This window comes from Sus scrofa, chromosome 13 (genome assembly GCF_054392235.1).
Source record: "Sus scrofa isolate SSC_HxYL_T2T_F1_AM1 chromosome 13, Sscrofa_HxYL_maternal_Yorkshire_Landrace_v2.0, whole genome shotgun sequence".
In the NCBI taxonomy this organism is placed as follows: Eukaryota; Metazoa; Chordata; class Mammalia; order Artiodactyla; family Suidae; genus Sus; species Sus scrofa.
The window spans coordinates 173669852-173696547 of NC_139395.1; the positions used below are offsets into that span (position 1 = coordinate 173669852).

At 38.7% G+C, this 26696-nt stretch overlaps 2 protein-coding genes and 1 pseudogene across 20 annotated transcripts in view; 2 read left to right on the forward strand and 1 right to left on the reverse strand.

Annotated features, from left to right (window-relative positions):
• Nucleotides 1-26696, reverse strand: part of CMSS1 (cms1 ribosomal small subunit homolog) — a 395732-nt gene that overhangs the window by 146409 nt on the left and 222627 nt on the right. The gene's annotated exons all lie outside the window — the stretch shown is intronic.
• FILIP1L (filamin A interacting protein 1 like) overlaps nucleotides 1-26696 on the forward strand; it is a 295463-nt gene that overhangs the window by 52624 nt on the left and 216143 nt on the right.
• On the forward strand, nucleotides 21244-21564 carry LOC146397770 (glutaredoxin-1 pseudogene; annotated as a pseudogene).

Sequence of the window (26696 nt, forward strand, 5' to 3'; positions counted from 1 at the left end):
GGAAGGATAAAATAATTTAACATAAAACAAGCAAGAATGTATACAACACTGAGAACATTCTAAAATGTTAAGGCTAGAATTTTCTTGAGTTACATAACTTTTTTCTAAATTTTTGGGATAATCACAAAAATCACTCTTCTATCAAGAGTGTTTGAGGGGAGTTCCCGTCGTGGCGCAGTGGTTAACGAATCTGACTAGGAACCATGAGGTCGCGGGTTCGGTCCCTGCCCTACAGTTATGAATAATTTTGATTTTTTTTCTTTTCATTTTTTGTATTTTCCATTATCTCTACAATGAACATATGACTCTGATAAGCAGAAAGGAACACCAAGAAGCTCTGAAATAAAGGTTAAGATGAGGAGTTCCTGTTGTGGCTTAGCAGTTAACGAATCTGACTAGCATCCATGAAGACACAGGTTCGATCCCTGACCTTGCTCAGTTGGTTAAGGATCTGGCATTGCCGTGAGCTGTGGTACAGGTTGCAAACACAGCTCATATCTGGCATCGCTGTGGCTGTGGTGTAGGTCAACAGCTGGTGCTCCAATTCAACCCCTAGCCTGGGAACCTCCATATGCCTTGGGTGCGGCCCTAAAAAAAAAAAGGCAAAAAAAAAAAAAAAAAGAGGTCCTGAGGATTTCTAAGTATTTGAGGAAAGACAAATTAGGGTGTTTCTAGCATCAGTTGGTGATTCCCATAACATGACCATATATCCTGTGAATTCCCAAGCATGTGGACACATGCATTATACAATACAATTTTCCATGGGATGAATGCCTTGATTATACCAAAGGAGCTGGGGATAATGAATAACTTAGAGAATGTTCTGATAATTTTAGGAAAAGCAAGAGAGACATTGTTCAGAATTCCAAGGTTGGTGCTTGAAGTGATGGCTCACTAAAGGAAGAGTGTGAGAACAAGAAGAAACTGACAACAACAGTACAGGGAGAGCTAGGAGACCCTAAACCCAGGATAGGGCCTGCCCAGACATGTTCAGTAGGGCAAGACCAGTGTCTATAGGGAAGACACTGGTAAGAGTCTGAGGCAAGACTTCCAGAAAGACAGTTCTAACCTGAAGTCAAAATGCTGTGGGACAAGGGATAAAGGGTGAAGCATGGAAGTAGCAAGGATGAGAAAGAGGGCCAAAAGAGGCTCCAAAGGATAGGACCAGGCATTCAAAAGTTTCTGGAACGACCTGTGCTATGATTAATGAAATCCAAGCTTAAGAGAGAAATATGAGACTAAATTTCATGAAATTAACTCCTACTTTTGAAAACATCAGTTCTTGCATATGAATTCAACTGTAACAGCAGAAATGGTAAGAAAAAAAGGTGGGAAGGGTATGGAATCCAGAGGAACTGTGACTCAAGGGATGAATCTCACATTTGAGCTTGGGGGATCATCTCCCACAAGATGGTGCAAAATAGAGGGAAAGGAAACCAGTCATCTGCCCTCCTTTGCTTCAGTGTGTTCACAATTTCTTTGAACCACATTAGGAAGAAAATTAAGGTTGAATTCCCAAGTCTTGGGCCAGGGGTGACAGCTCAAATGCCAACAAGGGCCAGGGAGGTAACTTAAACAAATGAAGTGGTCTAGTCCAGAGTGGCCCGTGGTAGGAGAGAGCCCATATTCTCTCCGAAGGGACCACTGTAGAAATGTGGGCCTAGGGTTGCCAAATCTTGAGCTTTCAAGAAAAGCCAGATACCTGGATTTCTCTTTGAAATCTTCTATTGTTATTAACTAAATAAACTTTGAAGAACCATCATGCAGATAAAAGAAAACATAAATGAGGAAGATTGTGGGGCCTGGGCTAGTTTGTGATCTTTTCCCTGGACCCCCTCCTCAGTATAATTGTAACTTTGGTTAAGGAATGGATTTTAACATGACATGCTTCTATGAAAGCATTTAAATATCTGATCTTTGGCTAGCCCTGAGAATACCAGGGAAGCTCAAGTACAAAAGAATCTGGCATAATGGAGTTTTGCACAACTAATGCCTTGGGGAGAATATTACCGTAAGTTTAAATAAGCCTAATGTACAGATGTACAAGAACAAAATATAGAATTTGGGAAGAAGTCAGTGCTTGAAAATACTTGCATGCAATTTACTTTGATTCTAGTAGAATGTTGCATTTGAATTCAAGAGAACAAAACCTGGCCCTGAAGGGCAATTTTATAAAATGATAGAGACTTAGCATGTGCTATAGTAGTGGTCAGAGAATTGATTAGTTAGGGTTTCTATGGCTTTGGATACATTTCCAGGTAGGAGAGATATTATAGAGAAAACAAATCTCAATGTCCAAAGTGGATGGATAGTTGAAGATTGCTTTTTTGAGATTAGAAAAAAAAAGGAGGGCTTAAGTTTTGACCCCTAAATGCTCAGGGGAGTGAGAAAACAAGATTCTTACTATCTGTAACAGATTGATTACAGGTAGTTGATTCTTACTACCTGTAACAGGTTGTCTCCCCTTCTTTCTCCATTCATGTTCACTGGGAACCTGTGAATATGACTTAATTTGGTAATATGATCTTTGGAGATGTAAACAAAATGAGGTCATACTGGATGGGGTGGGCCCTAATCCAAGGACTGATATCATTACAAGAAGAGGGAATTTAAACACAGACACATACACTGAGGGAAGACAATCATGTGAAGACAGAAGGTTATACCACCACCCAAAGAATGCCAAGGAATACTGGCATTCACCAGATGCTACAAGAGTCAAGGAAGGATTCTTCCCTAGAGCCTTTGGAGGAAGAAGCAAAGCCCTGCTGGCACCTTGATTTCAGCCTTCTAGACACCAGAACTGTGAGAGAATAAATTTTTGTTGTTATAAACCACCCAGTTTGTGGTAATTTCTTATGGTAGCCTGAGGAAACTATGTCTGTTTAAGCCACTTCTGGACTGGAAGGCTTGCTATGATGAATTATACAATGACTTGCAATTATGCCCCAAATTGGAGCAATATGTAGGGTATAAGAGATAAAGGCACAGGAAACATTCTGTCAACAGAGCATGAAAACCCTCATTTTTGGAGAGAATGGAAATGAGCAATAATGACTGGTAACCAAATAGAGAGCAGGAGAACTTCCAATTCCAGTGGTGTTATACAAAGCATTTATCCCACAGTTGAACTAAATTTAATTTCATTTAGGGGAAATTACACATTACAGATTTTAAAATTCCAGTCAACTTGTCCTTGCCCAACTTAGTTTCCTCTCTGTGAAAAAAACCAAGTCCTAGAAAATAGCTACAAGACATTTTAGGTTCTTTACATATCTAAAGAACAAGATTAAATATTAAGTTAGTTATAACTTTGTCCCATTCCACAGGCAGAAAGTTTTCTTTTGTTGTGGGGTAGTGTCTTTCATTTCTGTCTTTGTAAAAAATGTAAAACATAGTTGTTTTTGAATTTTTTAATAGAAAGAAACATAGCATTGATTTCTCTTCAGGTTCTCCTTGTTAATACCTTTTCTTTGATTTTATATCTTCATGTCTCAGACCCCTTTTCCCATACCAGCCTGTAGTTGCTGACCAAAGCCCATGTCTCTCTTAAGAGTTTCAAGAAATAAAGCCACAATAATAACACAAATGATGTCATAAAGTCCATCCTCCAACTGGATGCACAGTTTTAGAAGGCTACATCCACATATCACCACCAAATATTATTACCACTACCACCCAAACCTTGGACTAAAAGCCTCTTCTACAATTTATTTTAAAAGTGTTATACATTAGGAAGAATATGCCTCTTTATTGTTTTTTAATGATTTCTGGATATGGATATTTGCTCATGTAAAACTCCAATGGAGGAATTCCTGTTGTGGCTCGGTGGGTTACGAACCTGACTAGTATCCATGAGGATGCGGGTTTAATCCCTGGCCTCACTCCGTGGGTTAAGGATCTGGCATTGCATGAGCTGTGGTGTAGGTCGCAGACGTGGCTCAGATTCTACATTGCTGTGACTGTGGTATAGGCTGGCAGCTGTAGCACTGATCTGACCACCTGGGAACTTCCATATGCCGCAGAGGTGGCCCTGAAAAGAACAACAACAAAACTTCAATGGAGTATAGCACATGTGTGCCAAGTTCAGTTAACATATGAAGAGCTTAAACACATCTGCTCAATATAAGCGTATGTCATAGGGTCCTGGTCAGCTTGGTGTGAGCTGAACTCTCAGACCACGAGTTATGCCCATTGGTAGTCTACATAACATGACAAATAACATGTCATGATAATATTATACATCATTTAAAGGTGTATAGGCAAACTGCTTTCTGTGTGATATATTTTGCATTTATTATATATTTATAATATATATCCACATATAAATACACAAAATATTTTATGTTTCATATTATGAACATCATATAACAAAACATATTTATGAATAAGTGATATAAAAATATTACATTATATATTTTAATATATAAAATACATAATAATGCAATTTTTATTAGTCAAATTGGAAATAAAATTATTTACTATTCTTTTTAAAAAAGATTCTGGATTAGTCTAATTGCATAGCATATACTGAAGTATAAAAATGAGGTTTTTTTTGCAACCTCTGCCACAGCTTATGACAACATCAGGTATTTAACCCACTGAGTGAGGCCAGGGATTTTACCCACATGCTCAGAGAGACAACATCAAGTCCTTAACCCATGGAGGCACAATAGGAACTCCTAAAAACGAGCTTTTAAAGAAGATTATGGATTAGTCTATTGCATAGCATATATTGAGCTTTAAAAATTAGCTTTAAAAAACTGCAACAAAACAGAAAGTGGGAAAAAAATAAGATACTGGGTTGATAGAATAATTATCCTTTCAAATTTCTGATATATAGACAGAGTTTCAATGGTCTCAACAACTGTCTTGATAATAAGTAGATATATGACAAATTAAAATTACATTTACACTAATAAAACATTACTTATATGTGTTTTCTCTATCGAGGGTAGTCATAAGATTTTTTGCAAGAAGGGATCTTGTTGTTGAAAACATTTAAAAGCAATGAGTTTTACAGAGGGCATTCCAAATTCTGACTCTAAACACTTTCATCTATAAGGAGCTACTTCTATGTTCTAAGAAATAAGTCTCACAGAGGCATCTTCCAGGGTCATAGGTGATAATGTATTAATACCTGGGGGGAATTTACATAGACTTCTCTTAAAAAAAGAAATCATAAAATGTTCCTGGTCTAACTTGGATTTATACATAAACAGATAAATATTCCATTTAGCATTAAAACACGGTTAAAATCAATTTTAAGAGACTGTACATTTTCATACAGAGTATTTCACACAAATCTAGTAAAGGTATGTCTTTCTCTGAAATTGCTCAAGCTATCACTATAAGCTCATAACACATTAGAAGGTGCTCAAGAAAGGTTGGTAAATGAATGAAGAAATAAAAAACCATTTGCTCCTGAACCTTGCACTATGTTGCTCTTAATACATTTATTCTACAAGATGAGTCGGGGTGATTAAAACAACATGTTTCTTTCCACTTAGGCCAATAGGAAGCTTAAAGCTAAACTTGTGATTTACTTCTAACAACCATAAAGGACCAGATGGTATACATTTCTGCTTTCATTCTGATCTCTGGATTTATCTTCCAATTACTATGACTCCCTCAACCAATTATTTTATTCTTCTATATCACATATTCTTTGGCAGCGAGGTATGAATACATTAATAAATAAAAAGAAGAATCTTTCTTAAAAGCATAACATTCTACCACCTTACTAACCTCTCCTACAATACTTCTGCTTCCCAGGCAGAGTGATACATATATGTGTGTATATATATATACATACATATATATATATTTTATGTATGTATGTGTGTGTGTATGTATATACATTTATTTATTTATTTATTGGTGCTACGTCTGTGGCATGTGGAAGTTCCCATATTAGGGACTGAACCCACACTACAGTTGCAACCTGCGCTATAGCTGGGGCTATGCCAGATCCTTAACTCAGTGCACCATATGGGAATTTCAGGCAGAGTAATTTTTTTTAAAAGGTCTCCCCAAATTAAGTCTTCTGTTTTTGGTAAATTCTATAAATCCCCAGGGTTTCATGGGAAAGTTAGAAAAGCAGTGTCCCAACCTTTGACCTTAAGGCGGGGGATAGGTAGTACGAAATGAAACAAAAGATTGGTCTGTTTGGTACTGAAGCTTATACTTGTCACTTCTCTATAATATAGAGAAACTACATGTTCGCAAAGGCTTAACTTTAAATACTACTGTGAGAAAATGAAAGAAACAAAAGAGGAAAGGATTCTCTCTGTTAGAAGCAAATTTCTATAGTTCTTTCCTGTTGAATTTAGATATCAACTTAATTTTGGCCTAACGAATTTATGTCTGATTTTTTTTTCTATGCTCTTTTATTCTCTTTAAGATACAGTCTATTTAGGTTTGGAAACAGACTATTGTGTATGTGGTAACTTTCATTCCATGACACAAACAAAAGTGCTTTTCAACAATTGTCCATGTCCATACTTAAGCAATTAGTTTAGACCCTCATGTCAAGCCTTATACAGTTCTGCGTAACAGATTTTCTTTAAAGAGTAAAATACAATTTAAGAAGCTGAAATTAAATTTAACTACGAGAAAAACCTGGGCTAGACAGGAAATTCTGGAATCTAAGTCTTTGTCAATAAACAGGAGTGGAGAAACAAAAAACCCACCTGGACTCGAAGGCTTCCTTCAGCTGAGGTGTCAACAGAATGGAATGATTCCTGACTTGGGTTCTGTTTCCCATTCTAAATAGCTATTCAAAAAGTAGTGTAAAATCATCTGGCACCTTTCTTGCCAAGTGGAGTTTCTCCCCTTACACCCCATGTGGCATGTGTCACAATAACTTTGCACCCACAGATATGGCTTCAGGGTGGCCCCTGAAATGGAGTGAGCTGTCTGTGTTGGCAGCTTGATTTGGTTAGCTGCAGCTGCAGGGAAGAGCTGGCTCTATGCACCTCTTCTGACCCTCTTCCCATCCTCCTCATCACCACCCCCCCAGTGCCATCCTCTACCCCTAAACAAATGTTTCAGACAGCTGATACACTGGAGTGGTGTGGCAGTGCCCAAGGCTCTGAGGGTGAGGGAAGGGGGGTAATAAGGGAGGTTCTGTGACTAAAGCATAACCAAATTCAGAGATGAATAAATGAACTAACTTTAAGCAGCAACTACTGCTGCTTTTCCTGGTAAAATTGAGACCATGCGTATGTGTTCCAGACTTGTCTGTTCCCTTCCATGAGGGCTGTTTAGCAGAGCCTGGGATCTTGTCCTTCGAGAGGAGAACAGGACAAGAATGGAGGAAGCTGATACAAGCAAAAGTGGACTCAGACTGTAGCTTGGTGGTCCATATATCCCAGTTTGCCTGAGACACTTCCGTATTATTAATTGTGTCCCCTCTCACCCTCAACAGCTCTGTGTTTCTTAAGAGGAGGAAGAAACATATTTATGCTATAGGGAGATAATTCTTCCTTTCAGGAGACTGCTTTGCTCATTGTAGAAAACTCAGCAGGCCTATCTCTGTCCACTAAATGCCAGCAGCATACTCTATCCTATGATTTTTTACCCACCCTGTCATTCTGACAAGCATAAATGCCCTCCCTCTTTTCAAATGCATCCTGGAAAGGGTAGTAAAGCCCCAGTGCTGAGCCGCTGAATACCTGCTCAGTGAAGAAACAACTAAAGTGAGGCTATGCTCTTTCCAGGGCAAAACTCTGCTGTCCCATGACACACCTGTGGTTGAATCATTGTCTGTAGAGGCCCAAACTGCAGGGAAAGAATTTACATGTGGTAATAACAGTATTTTATTTGTAACCACTTACTCAAAAGCAGTCAGTAGCTTCATAACCCTTGCTGGTTTCAGAGGTTAATAATAATAATAATAGTACATTTCAAGGAGGATTTGATACTTTAGATTTTTAAACACAGAACATTTGGAGCTAAGTCATAAAAGCCTTCCAGCAAAGGACAGTAGGGTTGTTGTTATTTTTCAAATGAATGATGCTTGAAGAGGAATTAACAACCGTAGCACAATAAATATGCTTTGGAAGAAGTTTTTTTTTTGTTTGTTTTGTTTTTTTTTTGTTTTTTTAGGGCTGCACCCACAGCATATGGAGGTTCCCAGGCTAGGGTTGAATAGGAGCTGTGGCTGCTGGCCTACACCACAGCCACAGCAATGACGGATCTGAGCAGCATCTGTAATCTACATCACAGCTCATGGAAATGCTGGATCCTTAACCCATTGAGAGAGGCCAGAGATCCAACCTGTGTCCTCATGGACACTAGTCAGATTCATTTCTGCTGAGACATGATGGGAATTTCTGGAAGAGCCTTTTCTTCAAAGAATTAAAGATCTATTTTTTTCTTTTAAAAATGCTCAAGGACTACAAGACACTCACCTTGGGGAACAGAACACATATAGACTGAAAGTGAGGGGGTGGGAAAATATATTTCATGCCAATGGACAAGACAGGAAAGCAGGAGTTGCAATACTCATATCAGACAAAATAGACTTTAAAATGAAGCCCATAAAGAAAAAGAAGGACACTATTGAATGGTAAAAGGATCCATTCAAGAAGAGGATATTACAATTGTCAATATATATGCCCCTAATATAGGAGCACCCAGATACCTCCAACAAATACTAACAGACATAAAAGGAGAAATTGATACAATCATAGTAGGAGATTTTAACACCTCACTCACATCAATGGACAGATCCTCTAGAAAGAAAATCAATATGGCAACAGAGATCCTAAAGGACACAATAGAAAAGTTGGACTTAACATTTTCAGGACATTACATCCAAAAAAATCAGAATACACATTCTTCTCAAGTGCACATGGAATATTTTCAAGGATTGATCACATACTGGGGCACAAAGCTAACCTCAACAAATTTAAGAATATAGAAATTATTTCAAGTATCTTCTCTGAACACAATGGCATGAAACTAGAAATAAACCATGGGAAAAGAAATGAGAAAAAACTCACTACATGGAGACTAAACAACATGCTACTAAAAAACAAATGGGTTAATGAGGAAATCAAGAAGGAAATTAAAAAATACCTTGAGACAAATGATAATGAAGACACAACCACTCAAAATCTATGGGATGCTATATAAAAGCAGTGCTCAGAGAGAAATTCATAGCAATACAGGCCTTCCTCAAAAAGGAGAAAAATCTCAAATCGACAACTTAACCCACCACCTAAATGAATTAGAAAAAGAACAGGAGTTCTGTAGTGGCTCAGTGGTTAATGAATCTGACTAGGAACTATGAGGTTGTGGGTTCGATCCCTGGCCTTGCTCAGTGGGTTAAGGATCTGGCATTGCTGTGAGCTGTGGTGTAGGTCACAGACGTAGCCTGGATCCCGTGTTGCTGTGGCTCTGGCATAGGCCGGCAGCTGTAGCTCTGATTAGACCCCTAGCCTGGGGACCTCCATATGCCGTGGATGCGGCCATAGAAAAGACAAAAAGACAAAAAGACAAAAAAAAAAGAAGAGCAAACAAAACCTAAAGTCAGCAGGAGGATGGAAATCATAAAGATCAGAGAGGAAATTAATAAAATAGAAACTCAAAAAACATTAGAAAAAAATCAATAAAACCAAGAGCTGGTTCTTTGAAAAGGTAAACAAAATTGACAAACCTCTGGACAGACTCACCAAGAAGAGGAGAAAAAGAACCCAAATAAACAAAATAAGAAATGAAAAAGGAGAAATCACAGTGGCTACTTCAGAAATACAAAAAACCACAAGAGAATACTGTGAACAATTGTATGACAATAAATTTGACAACCTAGAAGAAACGGACAACTTTTATAGAGACTTACAGCCTGCCAAAACTGAATCAAGAAGAAATAGATCAACTGAATAGACTGATCACTAGAAATGAAATTGAATATGTCAAAAAAACACTCCCTACCCAGGACCAGATGGCTTCACAGGTGAATTCTACTAAACATTCAAAGAGGAACTTATACCCATCCTCCTTAAACTTTTCCAAAAGTTGAAGAAGAAGGAACACTCCCAAAGACATTCTATGACACTACCATCACCCTAATACCAAAACCAGAAAAAGACACCACCAAAAAGAAAACTATAGGCCAATATCTTTGATGAATATAGACATAAAAATTCTCAGCAAAATTTTAGCCATCCAAATCCAACAACCAATCAAAAAGATCATACAACATGATCAGGTGGGATTCATTCCAGGTGCACAAGGATGGTTCAACATATGCAAATCAATGTCATACACCACATTAACAAAAGAAAAGTCAAACACCACATGATCATCTCAATAGATGCAGAAAAAGCATTTGACAAAGTCCAACATCCATTCATGACAAAAACTCTCACCAAAGTGGGTATAGAGGGAACATACCTTAACATGATCAAAGCCATTTATGACAAACCCACAGCAAATATAATACTCAGTGGAGAAAAGCTGAAAGCCTTCCCACTAAAATCTGGAGCAAGACAGGGATGCCCACTCTCATCACTGTTATTCAACATAGTACTGGAAGTCCTTGCCACATCAATCAGACAAACAAAAGGAGTAAAAAGGTATCCAAATAGGAAGAGAAGAGGTAAAACTGTCACTGTATGCAGACGACATGATACGATACATAGAAAACCCTAAGGACTCAACCCAAAAACTACTTGATCAACAAATTCAGCAAAGCAGCAGGATATAAGATTAACATTCAGAAATCAGTGGCATTTCTGTAGACTAACAATGAAGTATTAGAAAAGGAATGCAAAAATACAATACCTATCAAAAGGGCACCCCCAAAAATCAAATACCCGGGAATACACCTGACCAAGGAGGTAAAGGACCTATATGCCGACAACTATAAAACATTAATCAAGGAAATTAACAAAGATGTAAAGAAATGGAAGCATATTCCATGCTCCTGGGTTGGAAAAATTAATATGGTAAAAATGGCCACACTACCCAAAGCAATCTACAGAGTCAATGCAATCCCTATCAAATTACCCAGGACATTTTCACAGAACTAGAACAAACAATCCAAACATTTCTATGGACCCACAAAAGACCCAGAATTGCCAAAGCAATCCTGAGAAACAAAAACCAAGCAGGAGGCAGAACTCTCCCAGACTTCAGGCAATATTACAAAGCCACAGTCATCAAGACAGCGTGTACTGGTACCAAAACAGACAGACAGACCAATGGAACAGAATAGAGAACCCAGAAATAAACCCTGACACCTATAGTCAATTCGTCTTTGACAAAGGAGGCAAGAACATCAAATGGGAAAAAGACAGTCTTTCAGCAAGCATTGCTGGGAAACCTGAACAGCTGCATGCAAATCAATGAAACTAGAACGCAACACCCTCACACCATGTACGAAAATAAACTCAAAATGGCTGAAAGACTTAAATATAAGACAAGACACCATCAAACTCCTGGAAGAGAACATAGGTAAAACATTCTCTGACATTAACGTTACGAATATCTTCTCAGGTCAGTCTCTCAAAGCAACAGAAATAAAAGCAAAAATAAACCAATGGGACCTAATCAAACTGACAAGCATTTGCACAGCAAAGGAAACCAAGAAGAAAACAAAAAGACAACTTACAGAATGGGAGAAAATAGTTTCAAATGATGCAACTGACAAGGGCTTAATCTCTAGAATATACAAGCAACTTACACAACAGCAAAAAAGCCAACAACCCAATGGAAAAATGGGCAAAAGTCCTGAATAGACATTTCTCCAAAGAAGATATACAGATGGCCAACAAGCATATGAAAAAATGCTCAACATCACTGATTATTAGAGAAATGCAAATCAAAACCACTATGAGGTACCTACCACCTCACACCAGTCAGAATGGTCATCATTAATAGGTCCACAAATTGGGGAGTTCCTGTCGTGGCGCAGTGGTTAACGAATTCAACTAGGAATTGTGAAGTTGCGGTTTTGATCCCTGCCCTTGCTCAGTGGGTTAAGGATCCGGCATTGCCATGAGCTGTGGTGTAGGTGGCAGACGCAGCTTGGATCCCGCGTTACTGTGGCTCTCGCGTAGGCTGGTGGCTACAGCTCCGACTGGACCCCTAGCCTGGGAACCTCCATATGCCATGGGAGTGGCCCTAGAAAAGGCAAAAAGACCCCCCCCCCCAAAAAAAAGTCCACAAATAACAAATGCTGGAGATGGTGTGGAGAAAAGGGAACCCTCCTGCACTGTTTGTGGAAATGTAAACTGGTACAACCACTATGGAATACAGTGTGGAGGTACCTTAGAAAATTATACATAGAACTACCATATGACCCAGGAATCCCACTCTTGGGCATATATCCAGACAAAACTTTCCTTGAAAAAGTCACATGCACCCTATATTCATTGCAGCACTATTCACAATAGTCAAGACGTGGAAACAACCTAGATGTCCATCAACAGATGAATGGATTCAGAAGATGTGGTAGATATACAAAATGGAATACTTCTCAGCCATTAAAAAGTACAAAATAATGCCATTTGCAGCAACATGGATGGAACTAGAGACTCTCATACTAAGCAACGTTAAGTCAGAAAGAGAAAGACAAATACCGTATATCACATATCTGGAATCTGATATATGGCACAAATGGACCTTTCCACAGAAAAGGAAATCATGGGCATGGAGAACAGACTTGTGGTTGCCAAGGGGGAGGGGGAGGGAGTGGGATAGACTGGGAATTTGGGGTTAATAGATGCAAACTATTGCTTTTGAAATGGATAAGCAATGAGATCATGCTATACAGCACTGGGAACTGTATCTAGTCACCTATGACGGAGCATGATAATATGAGAAAAAAGAACGTACACATGTATGTGTGACGGGAAAATTGACAGAACACTGAAAGCCAGCTATAATGGAAAAAATAAAAATCATTATTTAAAAAAAATGCTCAAGGATATAGTAGCATTCTCAAAAGAAGCCATTAACAAAACCTTACCACCTATAGTTTTTATTAGTTTCACTTTTTAAATAAGATTTAATCCTGGAAATAACCCTAAGAGGTAAACAGAGAAAGTATCATTTCTATTCTTCCAATCAAGAAAATGAGGTGGAGGAATTTTAGTAGCTTGCTTAGAGGATCGGTCCTCCAGTCCAACATGCTTTATATCTTAGAAACTCTAGTCAGGTCCACTGTCGAGAGCCAGCTATTACACTTAAGCAATTCTGCCTCTTTTTCCAGCATTTAGGAGAAAATATTTTTTTCTCTGTATAATTCCTTATGGTCATTTGTAGTTAACAGCAGAGCTCCTGAATCATGGGGAATGGGCCTACTGGGTCACTTGCATACTCACCACTCACTGAGTACTTATTTTGTGTCAGGCTCTGGCTGAGGCACTGAGGCTGCAAAGCCTCCTTAGACCCAGCCTTCCCTTTGATGGGTTCCAAACATCTTGAGGACATCTTTAGTATTTTCAATCAGAGCTGACTCATTTCTATTCCCTTGAGCAAATATGGCCAAATGGTTCACTGTGGCTGGCTGGTTGTGCCCATGCTAAGATCTTTCCCTGGGATGCCAAAGTAACCCTTCTTTCACTAAGCCCTCCCCTCACAAAAACCCTCAACAACGATCAACTATAACATCAATCCCAAACTGTGGGGATACAGACTGTGTAGACATGTTCTAGAAATAAATCTATGGCACACCAGTTGGATTACTACTGCTACACTAAATAAATAAATCAAGCAAGCAAGCAAGCAAGCAAGCAAGCAAGCAAGCAAGCATGGGCAAATACGTTTCTATTTTCAACCAAGAACACATATGTGACCATTTCTTCCCCTTCTCTCATCCTCCTCAGCTCCGTCTTCCACCCTTCCCACCAAATGACCTCATCCCTGCACAGAAAGGACACCAGTGTCAGGGAGGGTCTGCCTCCACCAAGTGGTATTGTTACCATCATTAGTAATGCCAAAAAGCCCGGATGGCCTCATCCACATGTGCAGTGTGTTATAGCTCTGTGGTCTCCCCACATCCACAATCAGGCTGCTGTCTGGAAGTGGAAAGGATTTGTCTTCCTAAAAATAATGTTACCAAAAGACCGTTTAGATATTTCTTAACGAATCCATCAGTGACTGTAGCAACAATGATGAGAACCTGCCAAGATAATGAACCGGGTGGCACCTTCAAAAGACATTTGGGCACAAACATTTCATTTAAGAAAAATGAAGATGTGTTTTTTCAGGGCAAGAACCTGTTGGGGCAAGAGCTTGTTTGCAAGAGGAGGGCTGCCTAGAAAATAAAAATTAGAAAAAAAAATTCTAACATACTGGCACAGTAAAAGTTAATGTTAGGCATATCCCTATAGATTCATGTTCATTTCCTCATGCTTTCATTTACTCTTCTTCACTCCCTTCTCTGTCAATTAGTGCCATCTCATTCCAGAGAACGAGGGCATGAGGTTTTACCAGACATAGTAATAACAGCAACTACCGTATACTGAGTGCCTACTATGAGCTGCACACAGTTCTATGTGCTAAATGCATGTCTCTCAACCTTTTTGCATGGACAGATCTAATATCTTCTGTGAGAGATGAGACAGCCTGAGGCTCAGAGAGGCTTCCTGGGCTTTCTTCAGGACACATGTTCTCTTTCTAGGTGATCTTGTCCATACTAATGGCTTTAAATATCATCTGTAAGCTTTTATCCAATTCATATCTCCAGTCTAGGCATCTTTTCTGAGCTTCAAATCTGTTCTTATAATTACCTACGTGACATAGCAATTTGGATTAATCACAAGCATCTCCAATCAAAAATGTCCAAAACTGAAGATGGGATCTACTCCTATCCCCAATCCCACCCTACCCTCTTATCCAAAAGTTCTCATGCTGGGAAATAGCACCACATGTAAGAAACTGGACATCATCAGTGACTCTTCTTCTGCAATGTCACCAATCCAAGGAGCCAACAGGTTTGGTAAACTCTACCTCCTAAATCTATCTTGAATCCATCCATTTCTCCACTGATTGCCACCATCACCTCTCACTTGGAAAATGTCATTAGCCTTACTGGTTTCCTTTTTGCCCTCCTCTAATCTACTGTGTAATGAGATTAAAAAAAAAAATCAGACTAATTCAAACAGGAATATGATCATGTTTTTCCCCTGGGGGAAAAAAAAAACTTTCAATAGCTACTCATCACTATGAGCAAAGTCCAAAACTCTTTGTAGTGCCTGAAAGGCCCTGCATAATCTTGACTCCTCTCTATTTCTATATTTTTCTACTTTACTCTCATTTACTGGGCTCTAGTCTAGCTTGTCTTCTCTCACTCCTCTTTGCATCAAGTTCTTTCCTGACTCTGGGTCTTGGAAAAGACTGGCCTTCAGCCTGTGATGCTCTTATACCTCCTCTTTGTTTGGCTAACTCCTATGTACTCTATGAGTCTTAGCAGAAATACTATTTCACAAAATAGTCTTCCCTGCTCCTTTGACTCAATTAAGTTCCCTGAGTTTCTTCTTCTTTATATTTACTATGATTGAAATATGGTATCCATCATGCCTAGCATAATGCCTGGCACATAGAAGATGCTCAATCAGTATTTGTTAAATGAATAATGAGGCAAAGTAACTTGCTCAAGGTCACAGGATTTGAACTCAAATCTGTCTGTTTTAAAGCACACCTCCTTTAAAAATCTTATAAATCAGAAAAGAATTCTTTATAAATTCACCATATCATAATTTTAGAAATGTAAACTTCCCAAGTATCAAAGTTCTGATTGACTGAAATGGATGGATGGAAGGATGGTTGGATGGTTTGATGGTTGAAAGGAAATGGGGTCTGGGAGTATGGTAGGATCAGGTGGAACCTATTTCCAGTAGTATGTGCACCATAAAAACATCTACTGACCTACATGAGTAGTCATAATAGGGAAATGAGAGTATGGATGAGGGAGAGGAGACATTAGAGATTGCTGAGCTGCTATAAGCCTGAACCAAGTGAGATTTAAAAAACTGGGAAACAAATCTTTAATACAGTTGAAAAGCATAAAGGCAGAGAGATTCTGAAAAGATGAAATATCATCTTTTATAGGGGAAGAAGCTACTGAAAGTAGATTTTGCATATATCCTCTCTCCTTCCTGTTTGTGTTGGGGGTGGGGGGTGGGGAGAGGGTGTGGTACAGATAAGGAAGAACAGAGTGGAGAGTGGACTATTGGAAATATCTGAAAAAAGCCACTTTGAGCTTTGAGGACTGGGGAGCAATTCTTTTCCATCTGAGATCTAGGATGTTTGCCTCCTTCAGCACTTTATTTATTTAGTTAATTAGCTTTTTTAGGGCTGCACACGTGGCATATGGAGGTTCCCAGACTAGGGGTTGAATTGGAGCTAGAGCTGCTGGCCTATGCCATAGCCACAGCAACACAGGATCATAGCTGTGTCTATGACCTATACCATGGTAACGCCAGATCTCTGACCCACCGAGCGAGGCCAGGGATTGAACCTGCATCCTCATAGATACTAGGTCAGATTTGTTTCCACTGAACCGCAAGGGTAACTATCATCAGCACTATTTTAAAAACAGTCTCTACTGGGTGGTCTGTCATTGACCTACAGACATGGTGAGAAGAGATGTCTGACCAGCACTGGCCAAGTTAGGCCCTTATCTCCTTGGTTCTGTTCAAAGAGTCCTATTTTCTACTAAAAAAGTACAGGACTTCACATTTTTCAACAATGACTGTGAACTTGTTACATTTGCCCTAGCTGTCAAGGTCTAGGAACTTTGGCTTTATTCCTTTCCTTCAATCCACTTATTTTCTGGAACTATCCCTCTCATAAGCTTCTCACAGGTTCTCAATTATTAGCAATTTTAAAAAGTTTATTTCTCATGTTGCTGTCCCTTTGTGTGGATGAAATGGTGACAATAATTAGGTTATAAGCTTTTTGGCAAAAGAAAAAAAAAAACCCACAAACCTGTTCTTTACTTCTCCCTCATGTTCTCCAAAAAAAAAAAAACAAAAAAAAAACAAACAAACAAAAAAAAGGCAACAAAACTCTTCAGTAAATTCAGTATCATCCAACATGGTTGGAATTGTTCTGATTAACTGCATACTCTGGTTAACAGTGACTGAACCACATATGGAGTATCAGTTTTTGAAGAATTAAAATAAAGTATACTCAGTAATAAGATGATATAGGACCTAACATGATGGTGCTCAGGGGCTGGCTAATCAACCATTAGATAACAGAGTTTATAGTATCTATTATGTGCTGGTCACAGAGACAACTATATTTGCTACTGGCTGGTTTCCTCATCAGAATAATAAAAAAAAGGCGCTTCACAATGAGTTTGACATTTACAGTGCTAAATTCCATGATCAAATAATTTTGCTTCTTTTGAAGCTTTGGGAGCATTTTCTGATTTCAGTGACTAATTTTTCAGCTTCATAATTTTTGCCCTTTTCAGCTCCTTTAATATTTAATAAAAACCTTAAAGACAAAAGTCTAGCATTTCTATTGATCTGACAACATTTTAGGAAAGGATCAAGATTCTGAACTTAACGGCAAAAGAGAAAGGAAGGCAAGAGACCTATGCTGGAGAAAGAGGAAGTGACAAAGACCATGTAACAGAGAACAGAGGAAGGAATGGCTCATGCCCTCACTGTTCATGAGCTGCAGGCTGTGCTTTCCTATCAAATTTTTCCATGGCCATTATTTTAAAAATCAAATTATAGTGGGGGTCAGCATAAGAGAGACTATCATTTTGAAAGAAGAAAACGCTGACAGAAATCAAAGCACAAAGTAAATTATTCTTTCCCTGAACTTTATGGTTAAAAAAGATCCCCAGTAGACTCAGCGCCACACCATGCAGGCTTTAAATACCCCATTTCACCCCCATAGCTGGGCTGTCTGCCCTCATTCCCCATTCCCAAAACCGAATATATACAACAAATTCTTTTTTTTTTTTTTTTTGTAGGGCAATTGTTGATTAATGAATCATCTTTCCTGTAATTTTTATTTTTTGTAGACTTAGTTTGGCTAGGTTCCCTGGCATTCCTGTTGAGGTATGTAATGGAAAATTTGACCTCACACTCTGCTTTTTTGTAACATCACAAAACACTGATATAACAGGGCTACAAAAAAGTAGCTTGGAGATGAAGGGATGCAAAGAATGAAAAAGCTCAGTGTGGAAAGGAACAAAGATACATTAAATCATCTGGAAAGTAAATATTTAGCTTCACAGACATGAAGTTACATTTATCTTCAAGAACAGCTCATTTGTTACAGCTTAGGATGTCCACAGTGTTTCCATCATAATTCTGCTTTTCTAAAGAGACTATAAACCAGATATAAAAAGAGATTTTCAAAATTAACTTGGAACACAGGCAGACCATCTTGTTGATCCTATAACTTTTTCCCAAAGTGGTGATTTAGGGAGGGGCAGGCAGAAAAGGTGTCAGTAAGTCATTTCTTGCATTTAGTCATATCTGAGTTGAAATAAAAGCCTGGCAATCACCCTTCCATGATCACATCCAACATTCTATGGAAAATGTAACAGGTCATACAGAGTCAACTTTAGTAACTGTGAAGCTTGGGATTTGGCAGTAGAGACATGCTTTAGGACAGATCTGTCAGCAGAATTCATGGTGGAATGAATAAACTGATTGTTAAAACTGTCCTTTTACATTTTAAAATAATGAGAGTTTACTTTTTAAGATGAGACAATACTCTCTTCCCTAAGGCAAAAGAATCATTTATTTAAATGCATAATACAGACATAAGAGGACACTGACCCAACCACTGACTCTATGACCTGAGAAAATAGCAACTTGATCATGATGGGAAAAGAGTCCTATATAGCTCCCAGCACCTACTTCTCAAAATGCCACAGTGCCCTGGTACAGGGCATCCAACGAGGTATCTCATGACAACAACATAGGGTATGTGTGTACTGTCAACTCCCACAGACCCTGAGGTTTTCAGAATGCATATACAGACTGTTGAGTTTATTAATCATCTACATGTGTTGAAAAAAACAAGGGAAAGAACAGATGCAGAGAAGGCAGTACAAATCACTACTTAGTTACTCAGGCTGCTGGAAAATGTGCAGATGTTTTTTGATGCTACCTACGCTGTTTTCAAGACTGCTGTCATATCTGTGCACTCTTCCCTATAAAAACGAAGCATTATTAACTGGAAATATAAAAACAATTCTCAGTAGAAAAAGCTTTAATGGAGCCCCTATCGTGTCTCAGTGGAAACGAATCGAACCGGCATCCAGGATGCCGGTTCGATTCCTGGCCTTGCTCAGTGGGTTAAGTCACCTACCGTGGTCGTGAGCCTTGCTCAGTGGGTTAAGTCACCTAGTGTAGGTCGCAGACACAGCTCAAATCCCACGTTGCTATGGCTGAGGTGCAGGCTGGCAGCTACAGCTCCAACTCGACCCCTAGCCTGGGGGAACCTCCCTATGCCAGGGGTGTGGCCCTAAAAAGACAAAAAAATAAAGAGTAGAAAAAGCTTAATAGCCACTTTTGAGCTGAATGAGTTGTCTTTATGTGAATAATAGTGATTTTTTTTTAAAGGAAGTTAAACAGAACCATGAAGTATGCAAATAGGCCACAAGAGAAGAGTTTCTCTTTGTTAAATTTTATGTTGTAAGTGGTAACAGATGGTTACCTATTCCAGAGACTGTCTTAGGTTCCTACTTCTCACTGACTTTGGCAGATGCAGGGAAAAAAAGGATTCGGACAGCTTGGAATAATTCTATTTATCTACTTATAAAATGCAGGTGGACTGATAAAGAAAGCTTTTAACTACAAAGAGAATCATTAGGGGAAAAAATTACTATGTACCATTTAATATTCTGTTTAAGGGAAGCATGAGATCTTGGTTAGTCATATAATAAAATATCAACTCCAAGAAGGAAGTGCTTCTAGATTCTTTTGGATTCCTAAAAATTTTCTAGGTCTAATTTGGTTTCCGGCTGTCTTGATTTACTTACACTAATTTGAAATAGATTTTAGTCTTCTACTCCCCATGGGGTATTAAAATAAAATTGGTAGTTTGGTAGAACTTCACTTAAATCAGCTTTATACTTTTTAGCTCTTTAAATATTCCTATAGCAGATGAGTCTTGTGTTCATTCACAGGATGAACTCCTGTGACCAAGAAAATTAAGAAAAAAATGGTGATTAGTTTACTGAGATCAAGTTAATAAGTGAATAAGAAAAAGTGCATAATAATTTGCATCACTACAGTGAAAGATCTGGGAGTGTTTTTTTTTGGTGAACTATCATTTTAGGACAACAATTTCTAGGGTTTTTTTTTTTTTTTTGGTTTGGTTTTTTTGACTTTTTTGAGGGCCGCTCCTACGGCATATGGAGGTTCCCAGGTTAGGGGTTGAATCAGAGCTGTAGCCACCGGCCTACGCCAGAGCCACAGCAACGCGGGATCTGGGCCCAGTCTGCAACCTACACCATAGCTCATGGCAATGCCCGCCATGAGCAAGGCCAGGGATCGAACCCGCAACCTCATGGTTCCTCGTTGGATTCGTTAACCACTGAGCCAGGACAGGAACTCCAGGACAACAATTTCTATAGCAATAAAACATGAGTGACTGAAGAAGGAACACTCCCAAAGACATTCTATGAAGCCACCATCACCCTAATACCAAAACCAGACAAAGACGCTACCAAAAAAGAAAATTATAGGCCAATATCTTTGATGAGCAAAGATGCAAAATTCTTAACAATTTTTTAGCCAAATGGATCCGACATCACATAAAAAAGGTCATACACCATGACCAAGTGGGATTTGTCCCAGGTTCACAAGGATGGTTCAACATATGCAAATCAATCAATGTCATACACCACATTAACAAAAGAAAAGTCAGAAATCATATGATCATCTCAATAGATGCAGAAAAAGCATTTGACAAAGTCCAACATCCATTCACGATAAAACTCTTACCAAAGTGGGTAGAGAGGGAACATACCTTAACATAATCAAAGCCATTTATGACAAACCCACAGCAAATATAATACTCAATGGAGAAAAGCCGAACACGTTCCCACTAAAATCTGGAACAAGACAAGGGTGCCTACTCTCACACTTTCATTAGACATAGTATTGGAAGTCTTAGCCACAGCAATCAGACAAACAAAAGAAATAAAAGGTATCCAAAGTGGAAGAGAAGTGGTCAGTCACTATAGGTTTTACACCCTAGCAATAACAGCAATTGAGATTTCCTCCTGGGAGGCAGCTGTCTGTCAGCATGGCTCAAGCATTTGTGAACAGCAAAATCCAGCCTGGGAAGGTGGTGGTTTTCATCAAGCCCATCTGCCCCTACTGCAGAAAGACCCAGGAGCTCCTTAGCCAATTGCCCTTCAAAGAAGGGCTTCTGGAATTTGTCAATATCACAGCCACCAGTGACACCAACGAGATTCAAGATTATCTGCAACAGCTCACGGGAGCCAGAACAGTACCTCGGGTCTTTACCGGTAAAGAGTGTATAGGTGGATGCACCAATCTAGTAAGCATGTACGAGAGAGGGGAGCTGTTGACTCACCTGAAGCAAACTGGGGCTCTGAAATAATTACAGAGCAGACCCCAAGCTGATAGCCCCCTTGAGATCTGGGTGGCACTGCAGATAATGACAGTGCTTCCTGGTGGATGGATCTGGGGCTGCCTTCACCCAGGTGCAGCAACTGTTCACTTAAAATTCTGAAATGTGTTAACCCAAATAATTGTGGGGTAGTGGGTTTTGGGGGGGGGAACCAGATTTTTCTTCTGACTCTGTATTAAAAGTAGATCAACTTGCCCCAAACAGGTCTGAGAAGTTTGATGGATGTCTTGGGTTTTTTGTGGATTGGCCCTTTGGGTCCAAAAGACCATGACAAATAATGGCTTAGGATTCACTCATTCCCCAAAGATGTTCCTTACACACACGTTTCACAAATGTTTTTTATTTTGTTTTTTGTTTTTGCTTTTTAGGGCTGTACATGTGACATACAGAAGTTCCCAGGCTAGGGGTAGAATTGGAGCTGTAGCCAGCCGCTGGTCTATGCCACAGACACAGCAAGGCCTTACCCACTGAGCAAGACCACTGGTAATTTTTGCTAGGAAACCTGGACAGCTGCATGTACATCATTGAAACTAGAACACACCCTCACACCACGCATAAAAATAAACTCAAAATGCCTTAAAGACTTAAACAAGATAAGACACCATAAAACCCCTAGAAGAGAATATAGGCGAAACATTCTCTGATATCAACAAATGTTTCCTTAGGTCAGTCTTCCAAGACAATAGAAATAAAAACAAAAATGAACCAACAGGACCCAATCAAACTTACAAGCTTTTGCACAGCAAAGGAAACCATAAAAAAACCTAAAAAGAGAACCTATGGAATAGAAAATAAATGCAAACGATGCAACCAACAAGGCCTTAATCTCCAAAATATACAAACAACTCATACAACTCAATAGCAAAAATACAAACAACCCAACTGAAAAGTGGGCAGAAGACCTAAAAAGATATTTCTCCAAAGAAGGTGTATGAATGACCAACTGTCACATGAAAAAATGTTCAACATCGCTAATTATTAGAAAAATGCAAATCAAAACTACAATGAGGTACCACCTCACACTGGTCAAAATGGCTGTCATTAAGAAGTCTACAAGTCACAAATGCTAGAGAGGGTATGAAGAAAAGGGAACACTCCTACACTGTTGGTGGAAATGTAAATTGGTAAACCACTATGGAAAACAGTATGGAGGTACCTCGGAAAACTAAATATAGAATTACCATAGATACAGCAACCAAATTCCTAGGCATCTATCTGTACAAAGCTTTCATTCAAAAAGATACATGCATCCCTATGTTCATGGCAGCAGTATTCACAATAGCCAAGACATGGAAACAACCTAAATGTCCAATGACAGATGAATGGTTTCAGAGGATGTGGTACATACACATCTTAGCACAAAAAAGAATGAAATAATGCTATTTACAGCAACATGGATTGAACTAGAGATTCTCAAACTAAGTGAAGTAAGTTTGAAAGATAAAGACAAATAACATACGATATCACATATATCTGGAATCTAATATATGGCACAAATGAACTTATCTACAGAAAAGAAAGTCAAGGACATGGAGTACAGACTTGTGGTTGCCAAGGGAGGTGGGGAATGGGATGGACTGGGAGTTTGGGGTTAGTAGATGCAAACTATTGCATTTGGAGTTGATAAGCAATGAGGTCCTGCTGTATAGCACAAGGAACTATATCCAATAGCTTGTGATGGAATATGATAGAAGATAATATGAGAAAAAGAATGTATATATATGTATAACTGGGTCACTCTCTCGTACAGCAGAAATTGATAGAACGTTGTAAATCAACTATAACAAAAATTTTTTAAAAAGAAAAAAAGGGTGAAAAGTACAATTTCTTATTTTCTTCAACAGCATTGAAATTAGGAGTTTTTCTTTTTCTTTTCTTTTTTTTTTTGACATTCATTCTTCCATCTTTATTTCTTCTTCCTTCCAAAGGAAACCTCAGAATTTTTTTTTTTAATTTTATTTTCCCACTGTACAGCAAGGGGATCAAGTTATATACATTACATTTTTTTCCCCCACCTTTGTTCTGTTGCAATATGAGTATCTAGACATAGTTCTCAATGCTATTCAGCAGGATCTCCTTGTATATCTATTCTAGGTTGTGTCTGATAAGCCCAAGCTCCCGATCCCTCCCACTCCCTCCCCCTCCCATCAGGCAGCCACAAGTCTTTTCTCCAAGTCCATGATTTTCTTTTCTGAGGAGATGCTCATTTGTGCTGGATATTAGATTCCAGTTATAAGTGATATCATATGGTATTTGTCTTTGTCTTTCTGGCTCATTTCACTCAGGATGAGAGTCTCTAGTTCCTTCCATGTTGCTGCAAATGGCATTATGTCATCCTTTTTTATGGCTGAGTAGTATTCCATTGTGTATACATACCACCTCTTCCGAATCCAATCATCTGTCGATGGACATTTGGGTTGTTTCCATGTCCTGGCTATTGTGAATAGTGCTGCAATGAACATGCGGGTGCACGTGTCTCTTTTAAGGAGAGTTTTGTCCGGATAGATGCCCAAGAGTGGGATTGCGGGGTCATATGGAAGTTCTATGTATAGATTTCTAAGGTATCTCCAAACTGTTCTCCATAGTGGCTGTACCAGTTTACATTGCCACCAGCAGTGCAGGAGGGTTCCCTTTTCTCCACAGCCCCTCCAGCACTTGTTATTTGTGGACTTATGAATGATGGCCATTCTGACTGGTGTGAGGTGGTATCTCATGGTAGTTTTGATTTGCATTTCTCTTATGATCAGCGATGTTGAGCATTTTCTCATGTGTTTCCCGGCCATCTGTATATCCTCCTTGGAGAACAGTCTATTCAGGTCTTTTGCCCATTTTTCCATTGATTGATTGGCTTTTTTGCTGTTGGGTTGTATAAGTTGCTTACATATTCTAGAGATTAAGCCCTTGTCAGTTGCATCATTTGAAACTATTTTCTCCCATTCTGAAAGTTGTCTTTTCGTTTTCTTTTGGGTTTCCTTTGCTGTGCAAAAGCTTTTCAGTTTGATTAGGTCCCATGGGTTTATTTTTGCTCTAATTTCTATTGCTTTGGGAGACTGACCTGAGAAAATATTCATGATGCTGATGTCAGAGAGTGTTTTGCCTGTGTTCTCTTCTGGGAGTTTGATGGTGTCCTGTCATATATTTAAGTTTTTCAGCCATTTTGAGTTTATTTTTGTGCATGGTGTGAGGGTGTGTTCTAGTTTCATTGCTTTGCATGCAGCTGTCCAGGTTTCCCAGCAATGCTTGCTGAATAGATTTTCTTTTTCCCATTTTATGTTCTTGCCTCCCTTGTCAAAGATTAATTGACCATAGGTGTCAGGGTTTGTTTCTGGGTTCTCTATTCTGTTCCATTGGTCTGTCTGTCTGTTTTGATACCAGTACCACACTGTTTTGAGGACTGTGGCTTTGTAGTATTTCTTGAAGTCTGGGAGAGTTCTGCCTCCTGCTTGGTGTTTGTTTCTCAGGATTGCTTTGGCGATTCTGGGTCTTTTGTGGTTCCATATAAATGTTTGGATTGTTTGCTCTAGTTCTGTGAAAAATGTCCTGGGTAATTTGATAGGGATTGCACTGAATCTGTAGATTGCTTTGGGTAGTATGGCCATTTTTACAATATTGATTTTTCCAATCCAGGAACATGGAATATCTTTCCATTTCTTTACATCTTCTTTGATTTCTTTGATTAAAGTTTTATAGTTCTCGGCATATAGGTCCTTTACCTCCTTGGTCAGGTGTATTCCGAGGTATTTGATTTTGTGAGGTGCAATTGTAAAAGGTATCGTATTTTTGTATTCCTTTTCTAATCTTTCATTGCTGGTATACAGAAATGCAACTGACTTCTGAATGTTAATCTTATATCCTGCTACTTTGCTGAATTGATTAATCAGTTCAAGTAGTTTTGGGGTTGAGTCCTTAGGGTTTTCTATGTATAGTATCATGTTGTCTGCATACAGTGACAGTTTGATCTCTTCTCTTCCTACATGGATGCCTTTTATTTCTTTTGTTTGTCTAATTGCTGTGGCTAGGACTTCCAAAACTATGTTGAAGAGCAGTGGTGAGAGTGGGCATGCCTGTCTTGTTCCAGATTTGAGTGAGAAGGCTTTCAGTTTTTCCCCATTGAGTATTATATTTGCTGTGAGTTTATCATAAATGGCTTTGATTATGTTCAGGAATGTTCCCTCTATACCCACTTTGGCGAGGGTCTTGATCATGAATGCATGTTGGACTTTGTCAAATGCTTTTTCTGCGTCTATTGAGATGATCATATGATTTCTGACTTTTCTTTGGTTAATGTGGTGGATGATGTTGATTGATTTGCGTATGTTGAACCATCCTTGTGAACCTGGGATGAACCCTACCTGGTTATGGTGTATAATTTTTTTGATATGTTGTTGGATTCGGTTGGCTAAGATTTTGTTGAGAATTTTTGCATCTATATTCATCAAAGATATTGGCCGATAGTTTTCTTTCTTGGTGTTACCTTTGTCTGGTTTTGGAATGAGGGTGATGGTGGCCTCACAGAATGTCTTTGGGAGTATTCCTTCTTCTTCAACCTTTTGAAAGAGTTTAAGGAGGATGGGCACCAGATCCTCTTTATATGTTTGATAGAATTGACCTGTGAAGCCATCTGGTCCTGGACTTTTATTTGTAGGGAGTGATTTTATGACCTCTTCAATTTCACTTCTAGTGATTGGTGTGTTCAGTTGGTCTGTTTCTTCTTGATTCAGTTTTGGTGAGCTGTAAGATTCTAGAAAATTGTCCATTTCTTCCAGATTGTCAAATTTGTTGGCATATAGTTGTTCATAGTATTCTCTTACGGTTTTTTGTATTTCTGCAGTATCCGTTGTGATTTCTCCTTTTTCATTTATAATTTTGTTTATCTGGGTTCTTTCTCTCCTCTTTTTAGTGAGTCTGGCCAGGGGTTTGTCAATTTTGTTTACCTTTTCAAAGAACCAGCTCTTGGTTTTATTAATTTTCTCTATTTTTTTAATCTCTATTTTATTGATTTCTTCTTTGATCTTTATAATTTCCTTCCTTCTGCTGGCTTTAGGTCTTTTTAGTTCTTCTTTTTCTTTCTTTCTTTTTTTTTTGTCTTTTTGTTGTTGCTA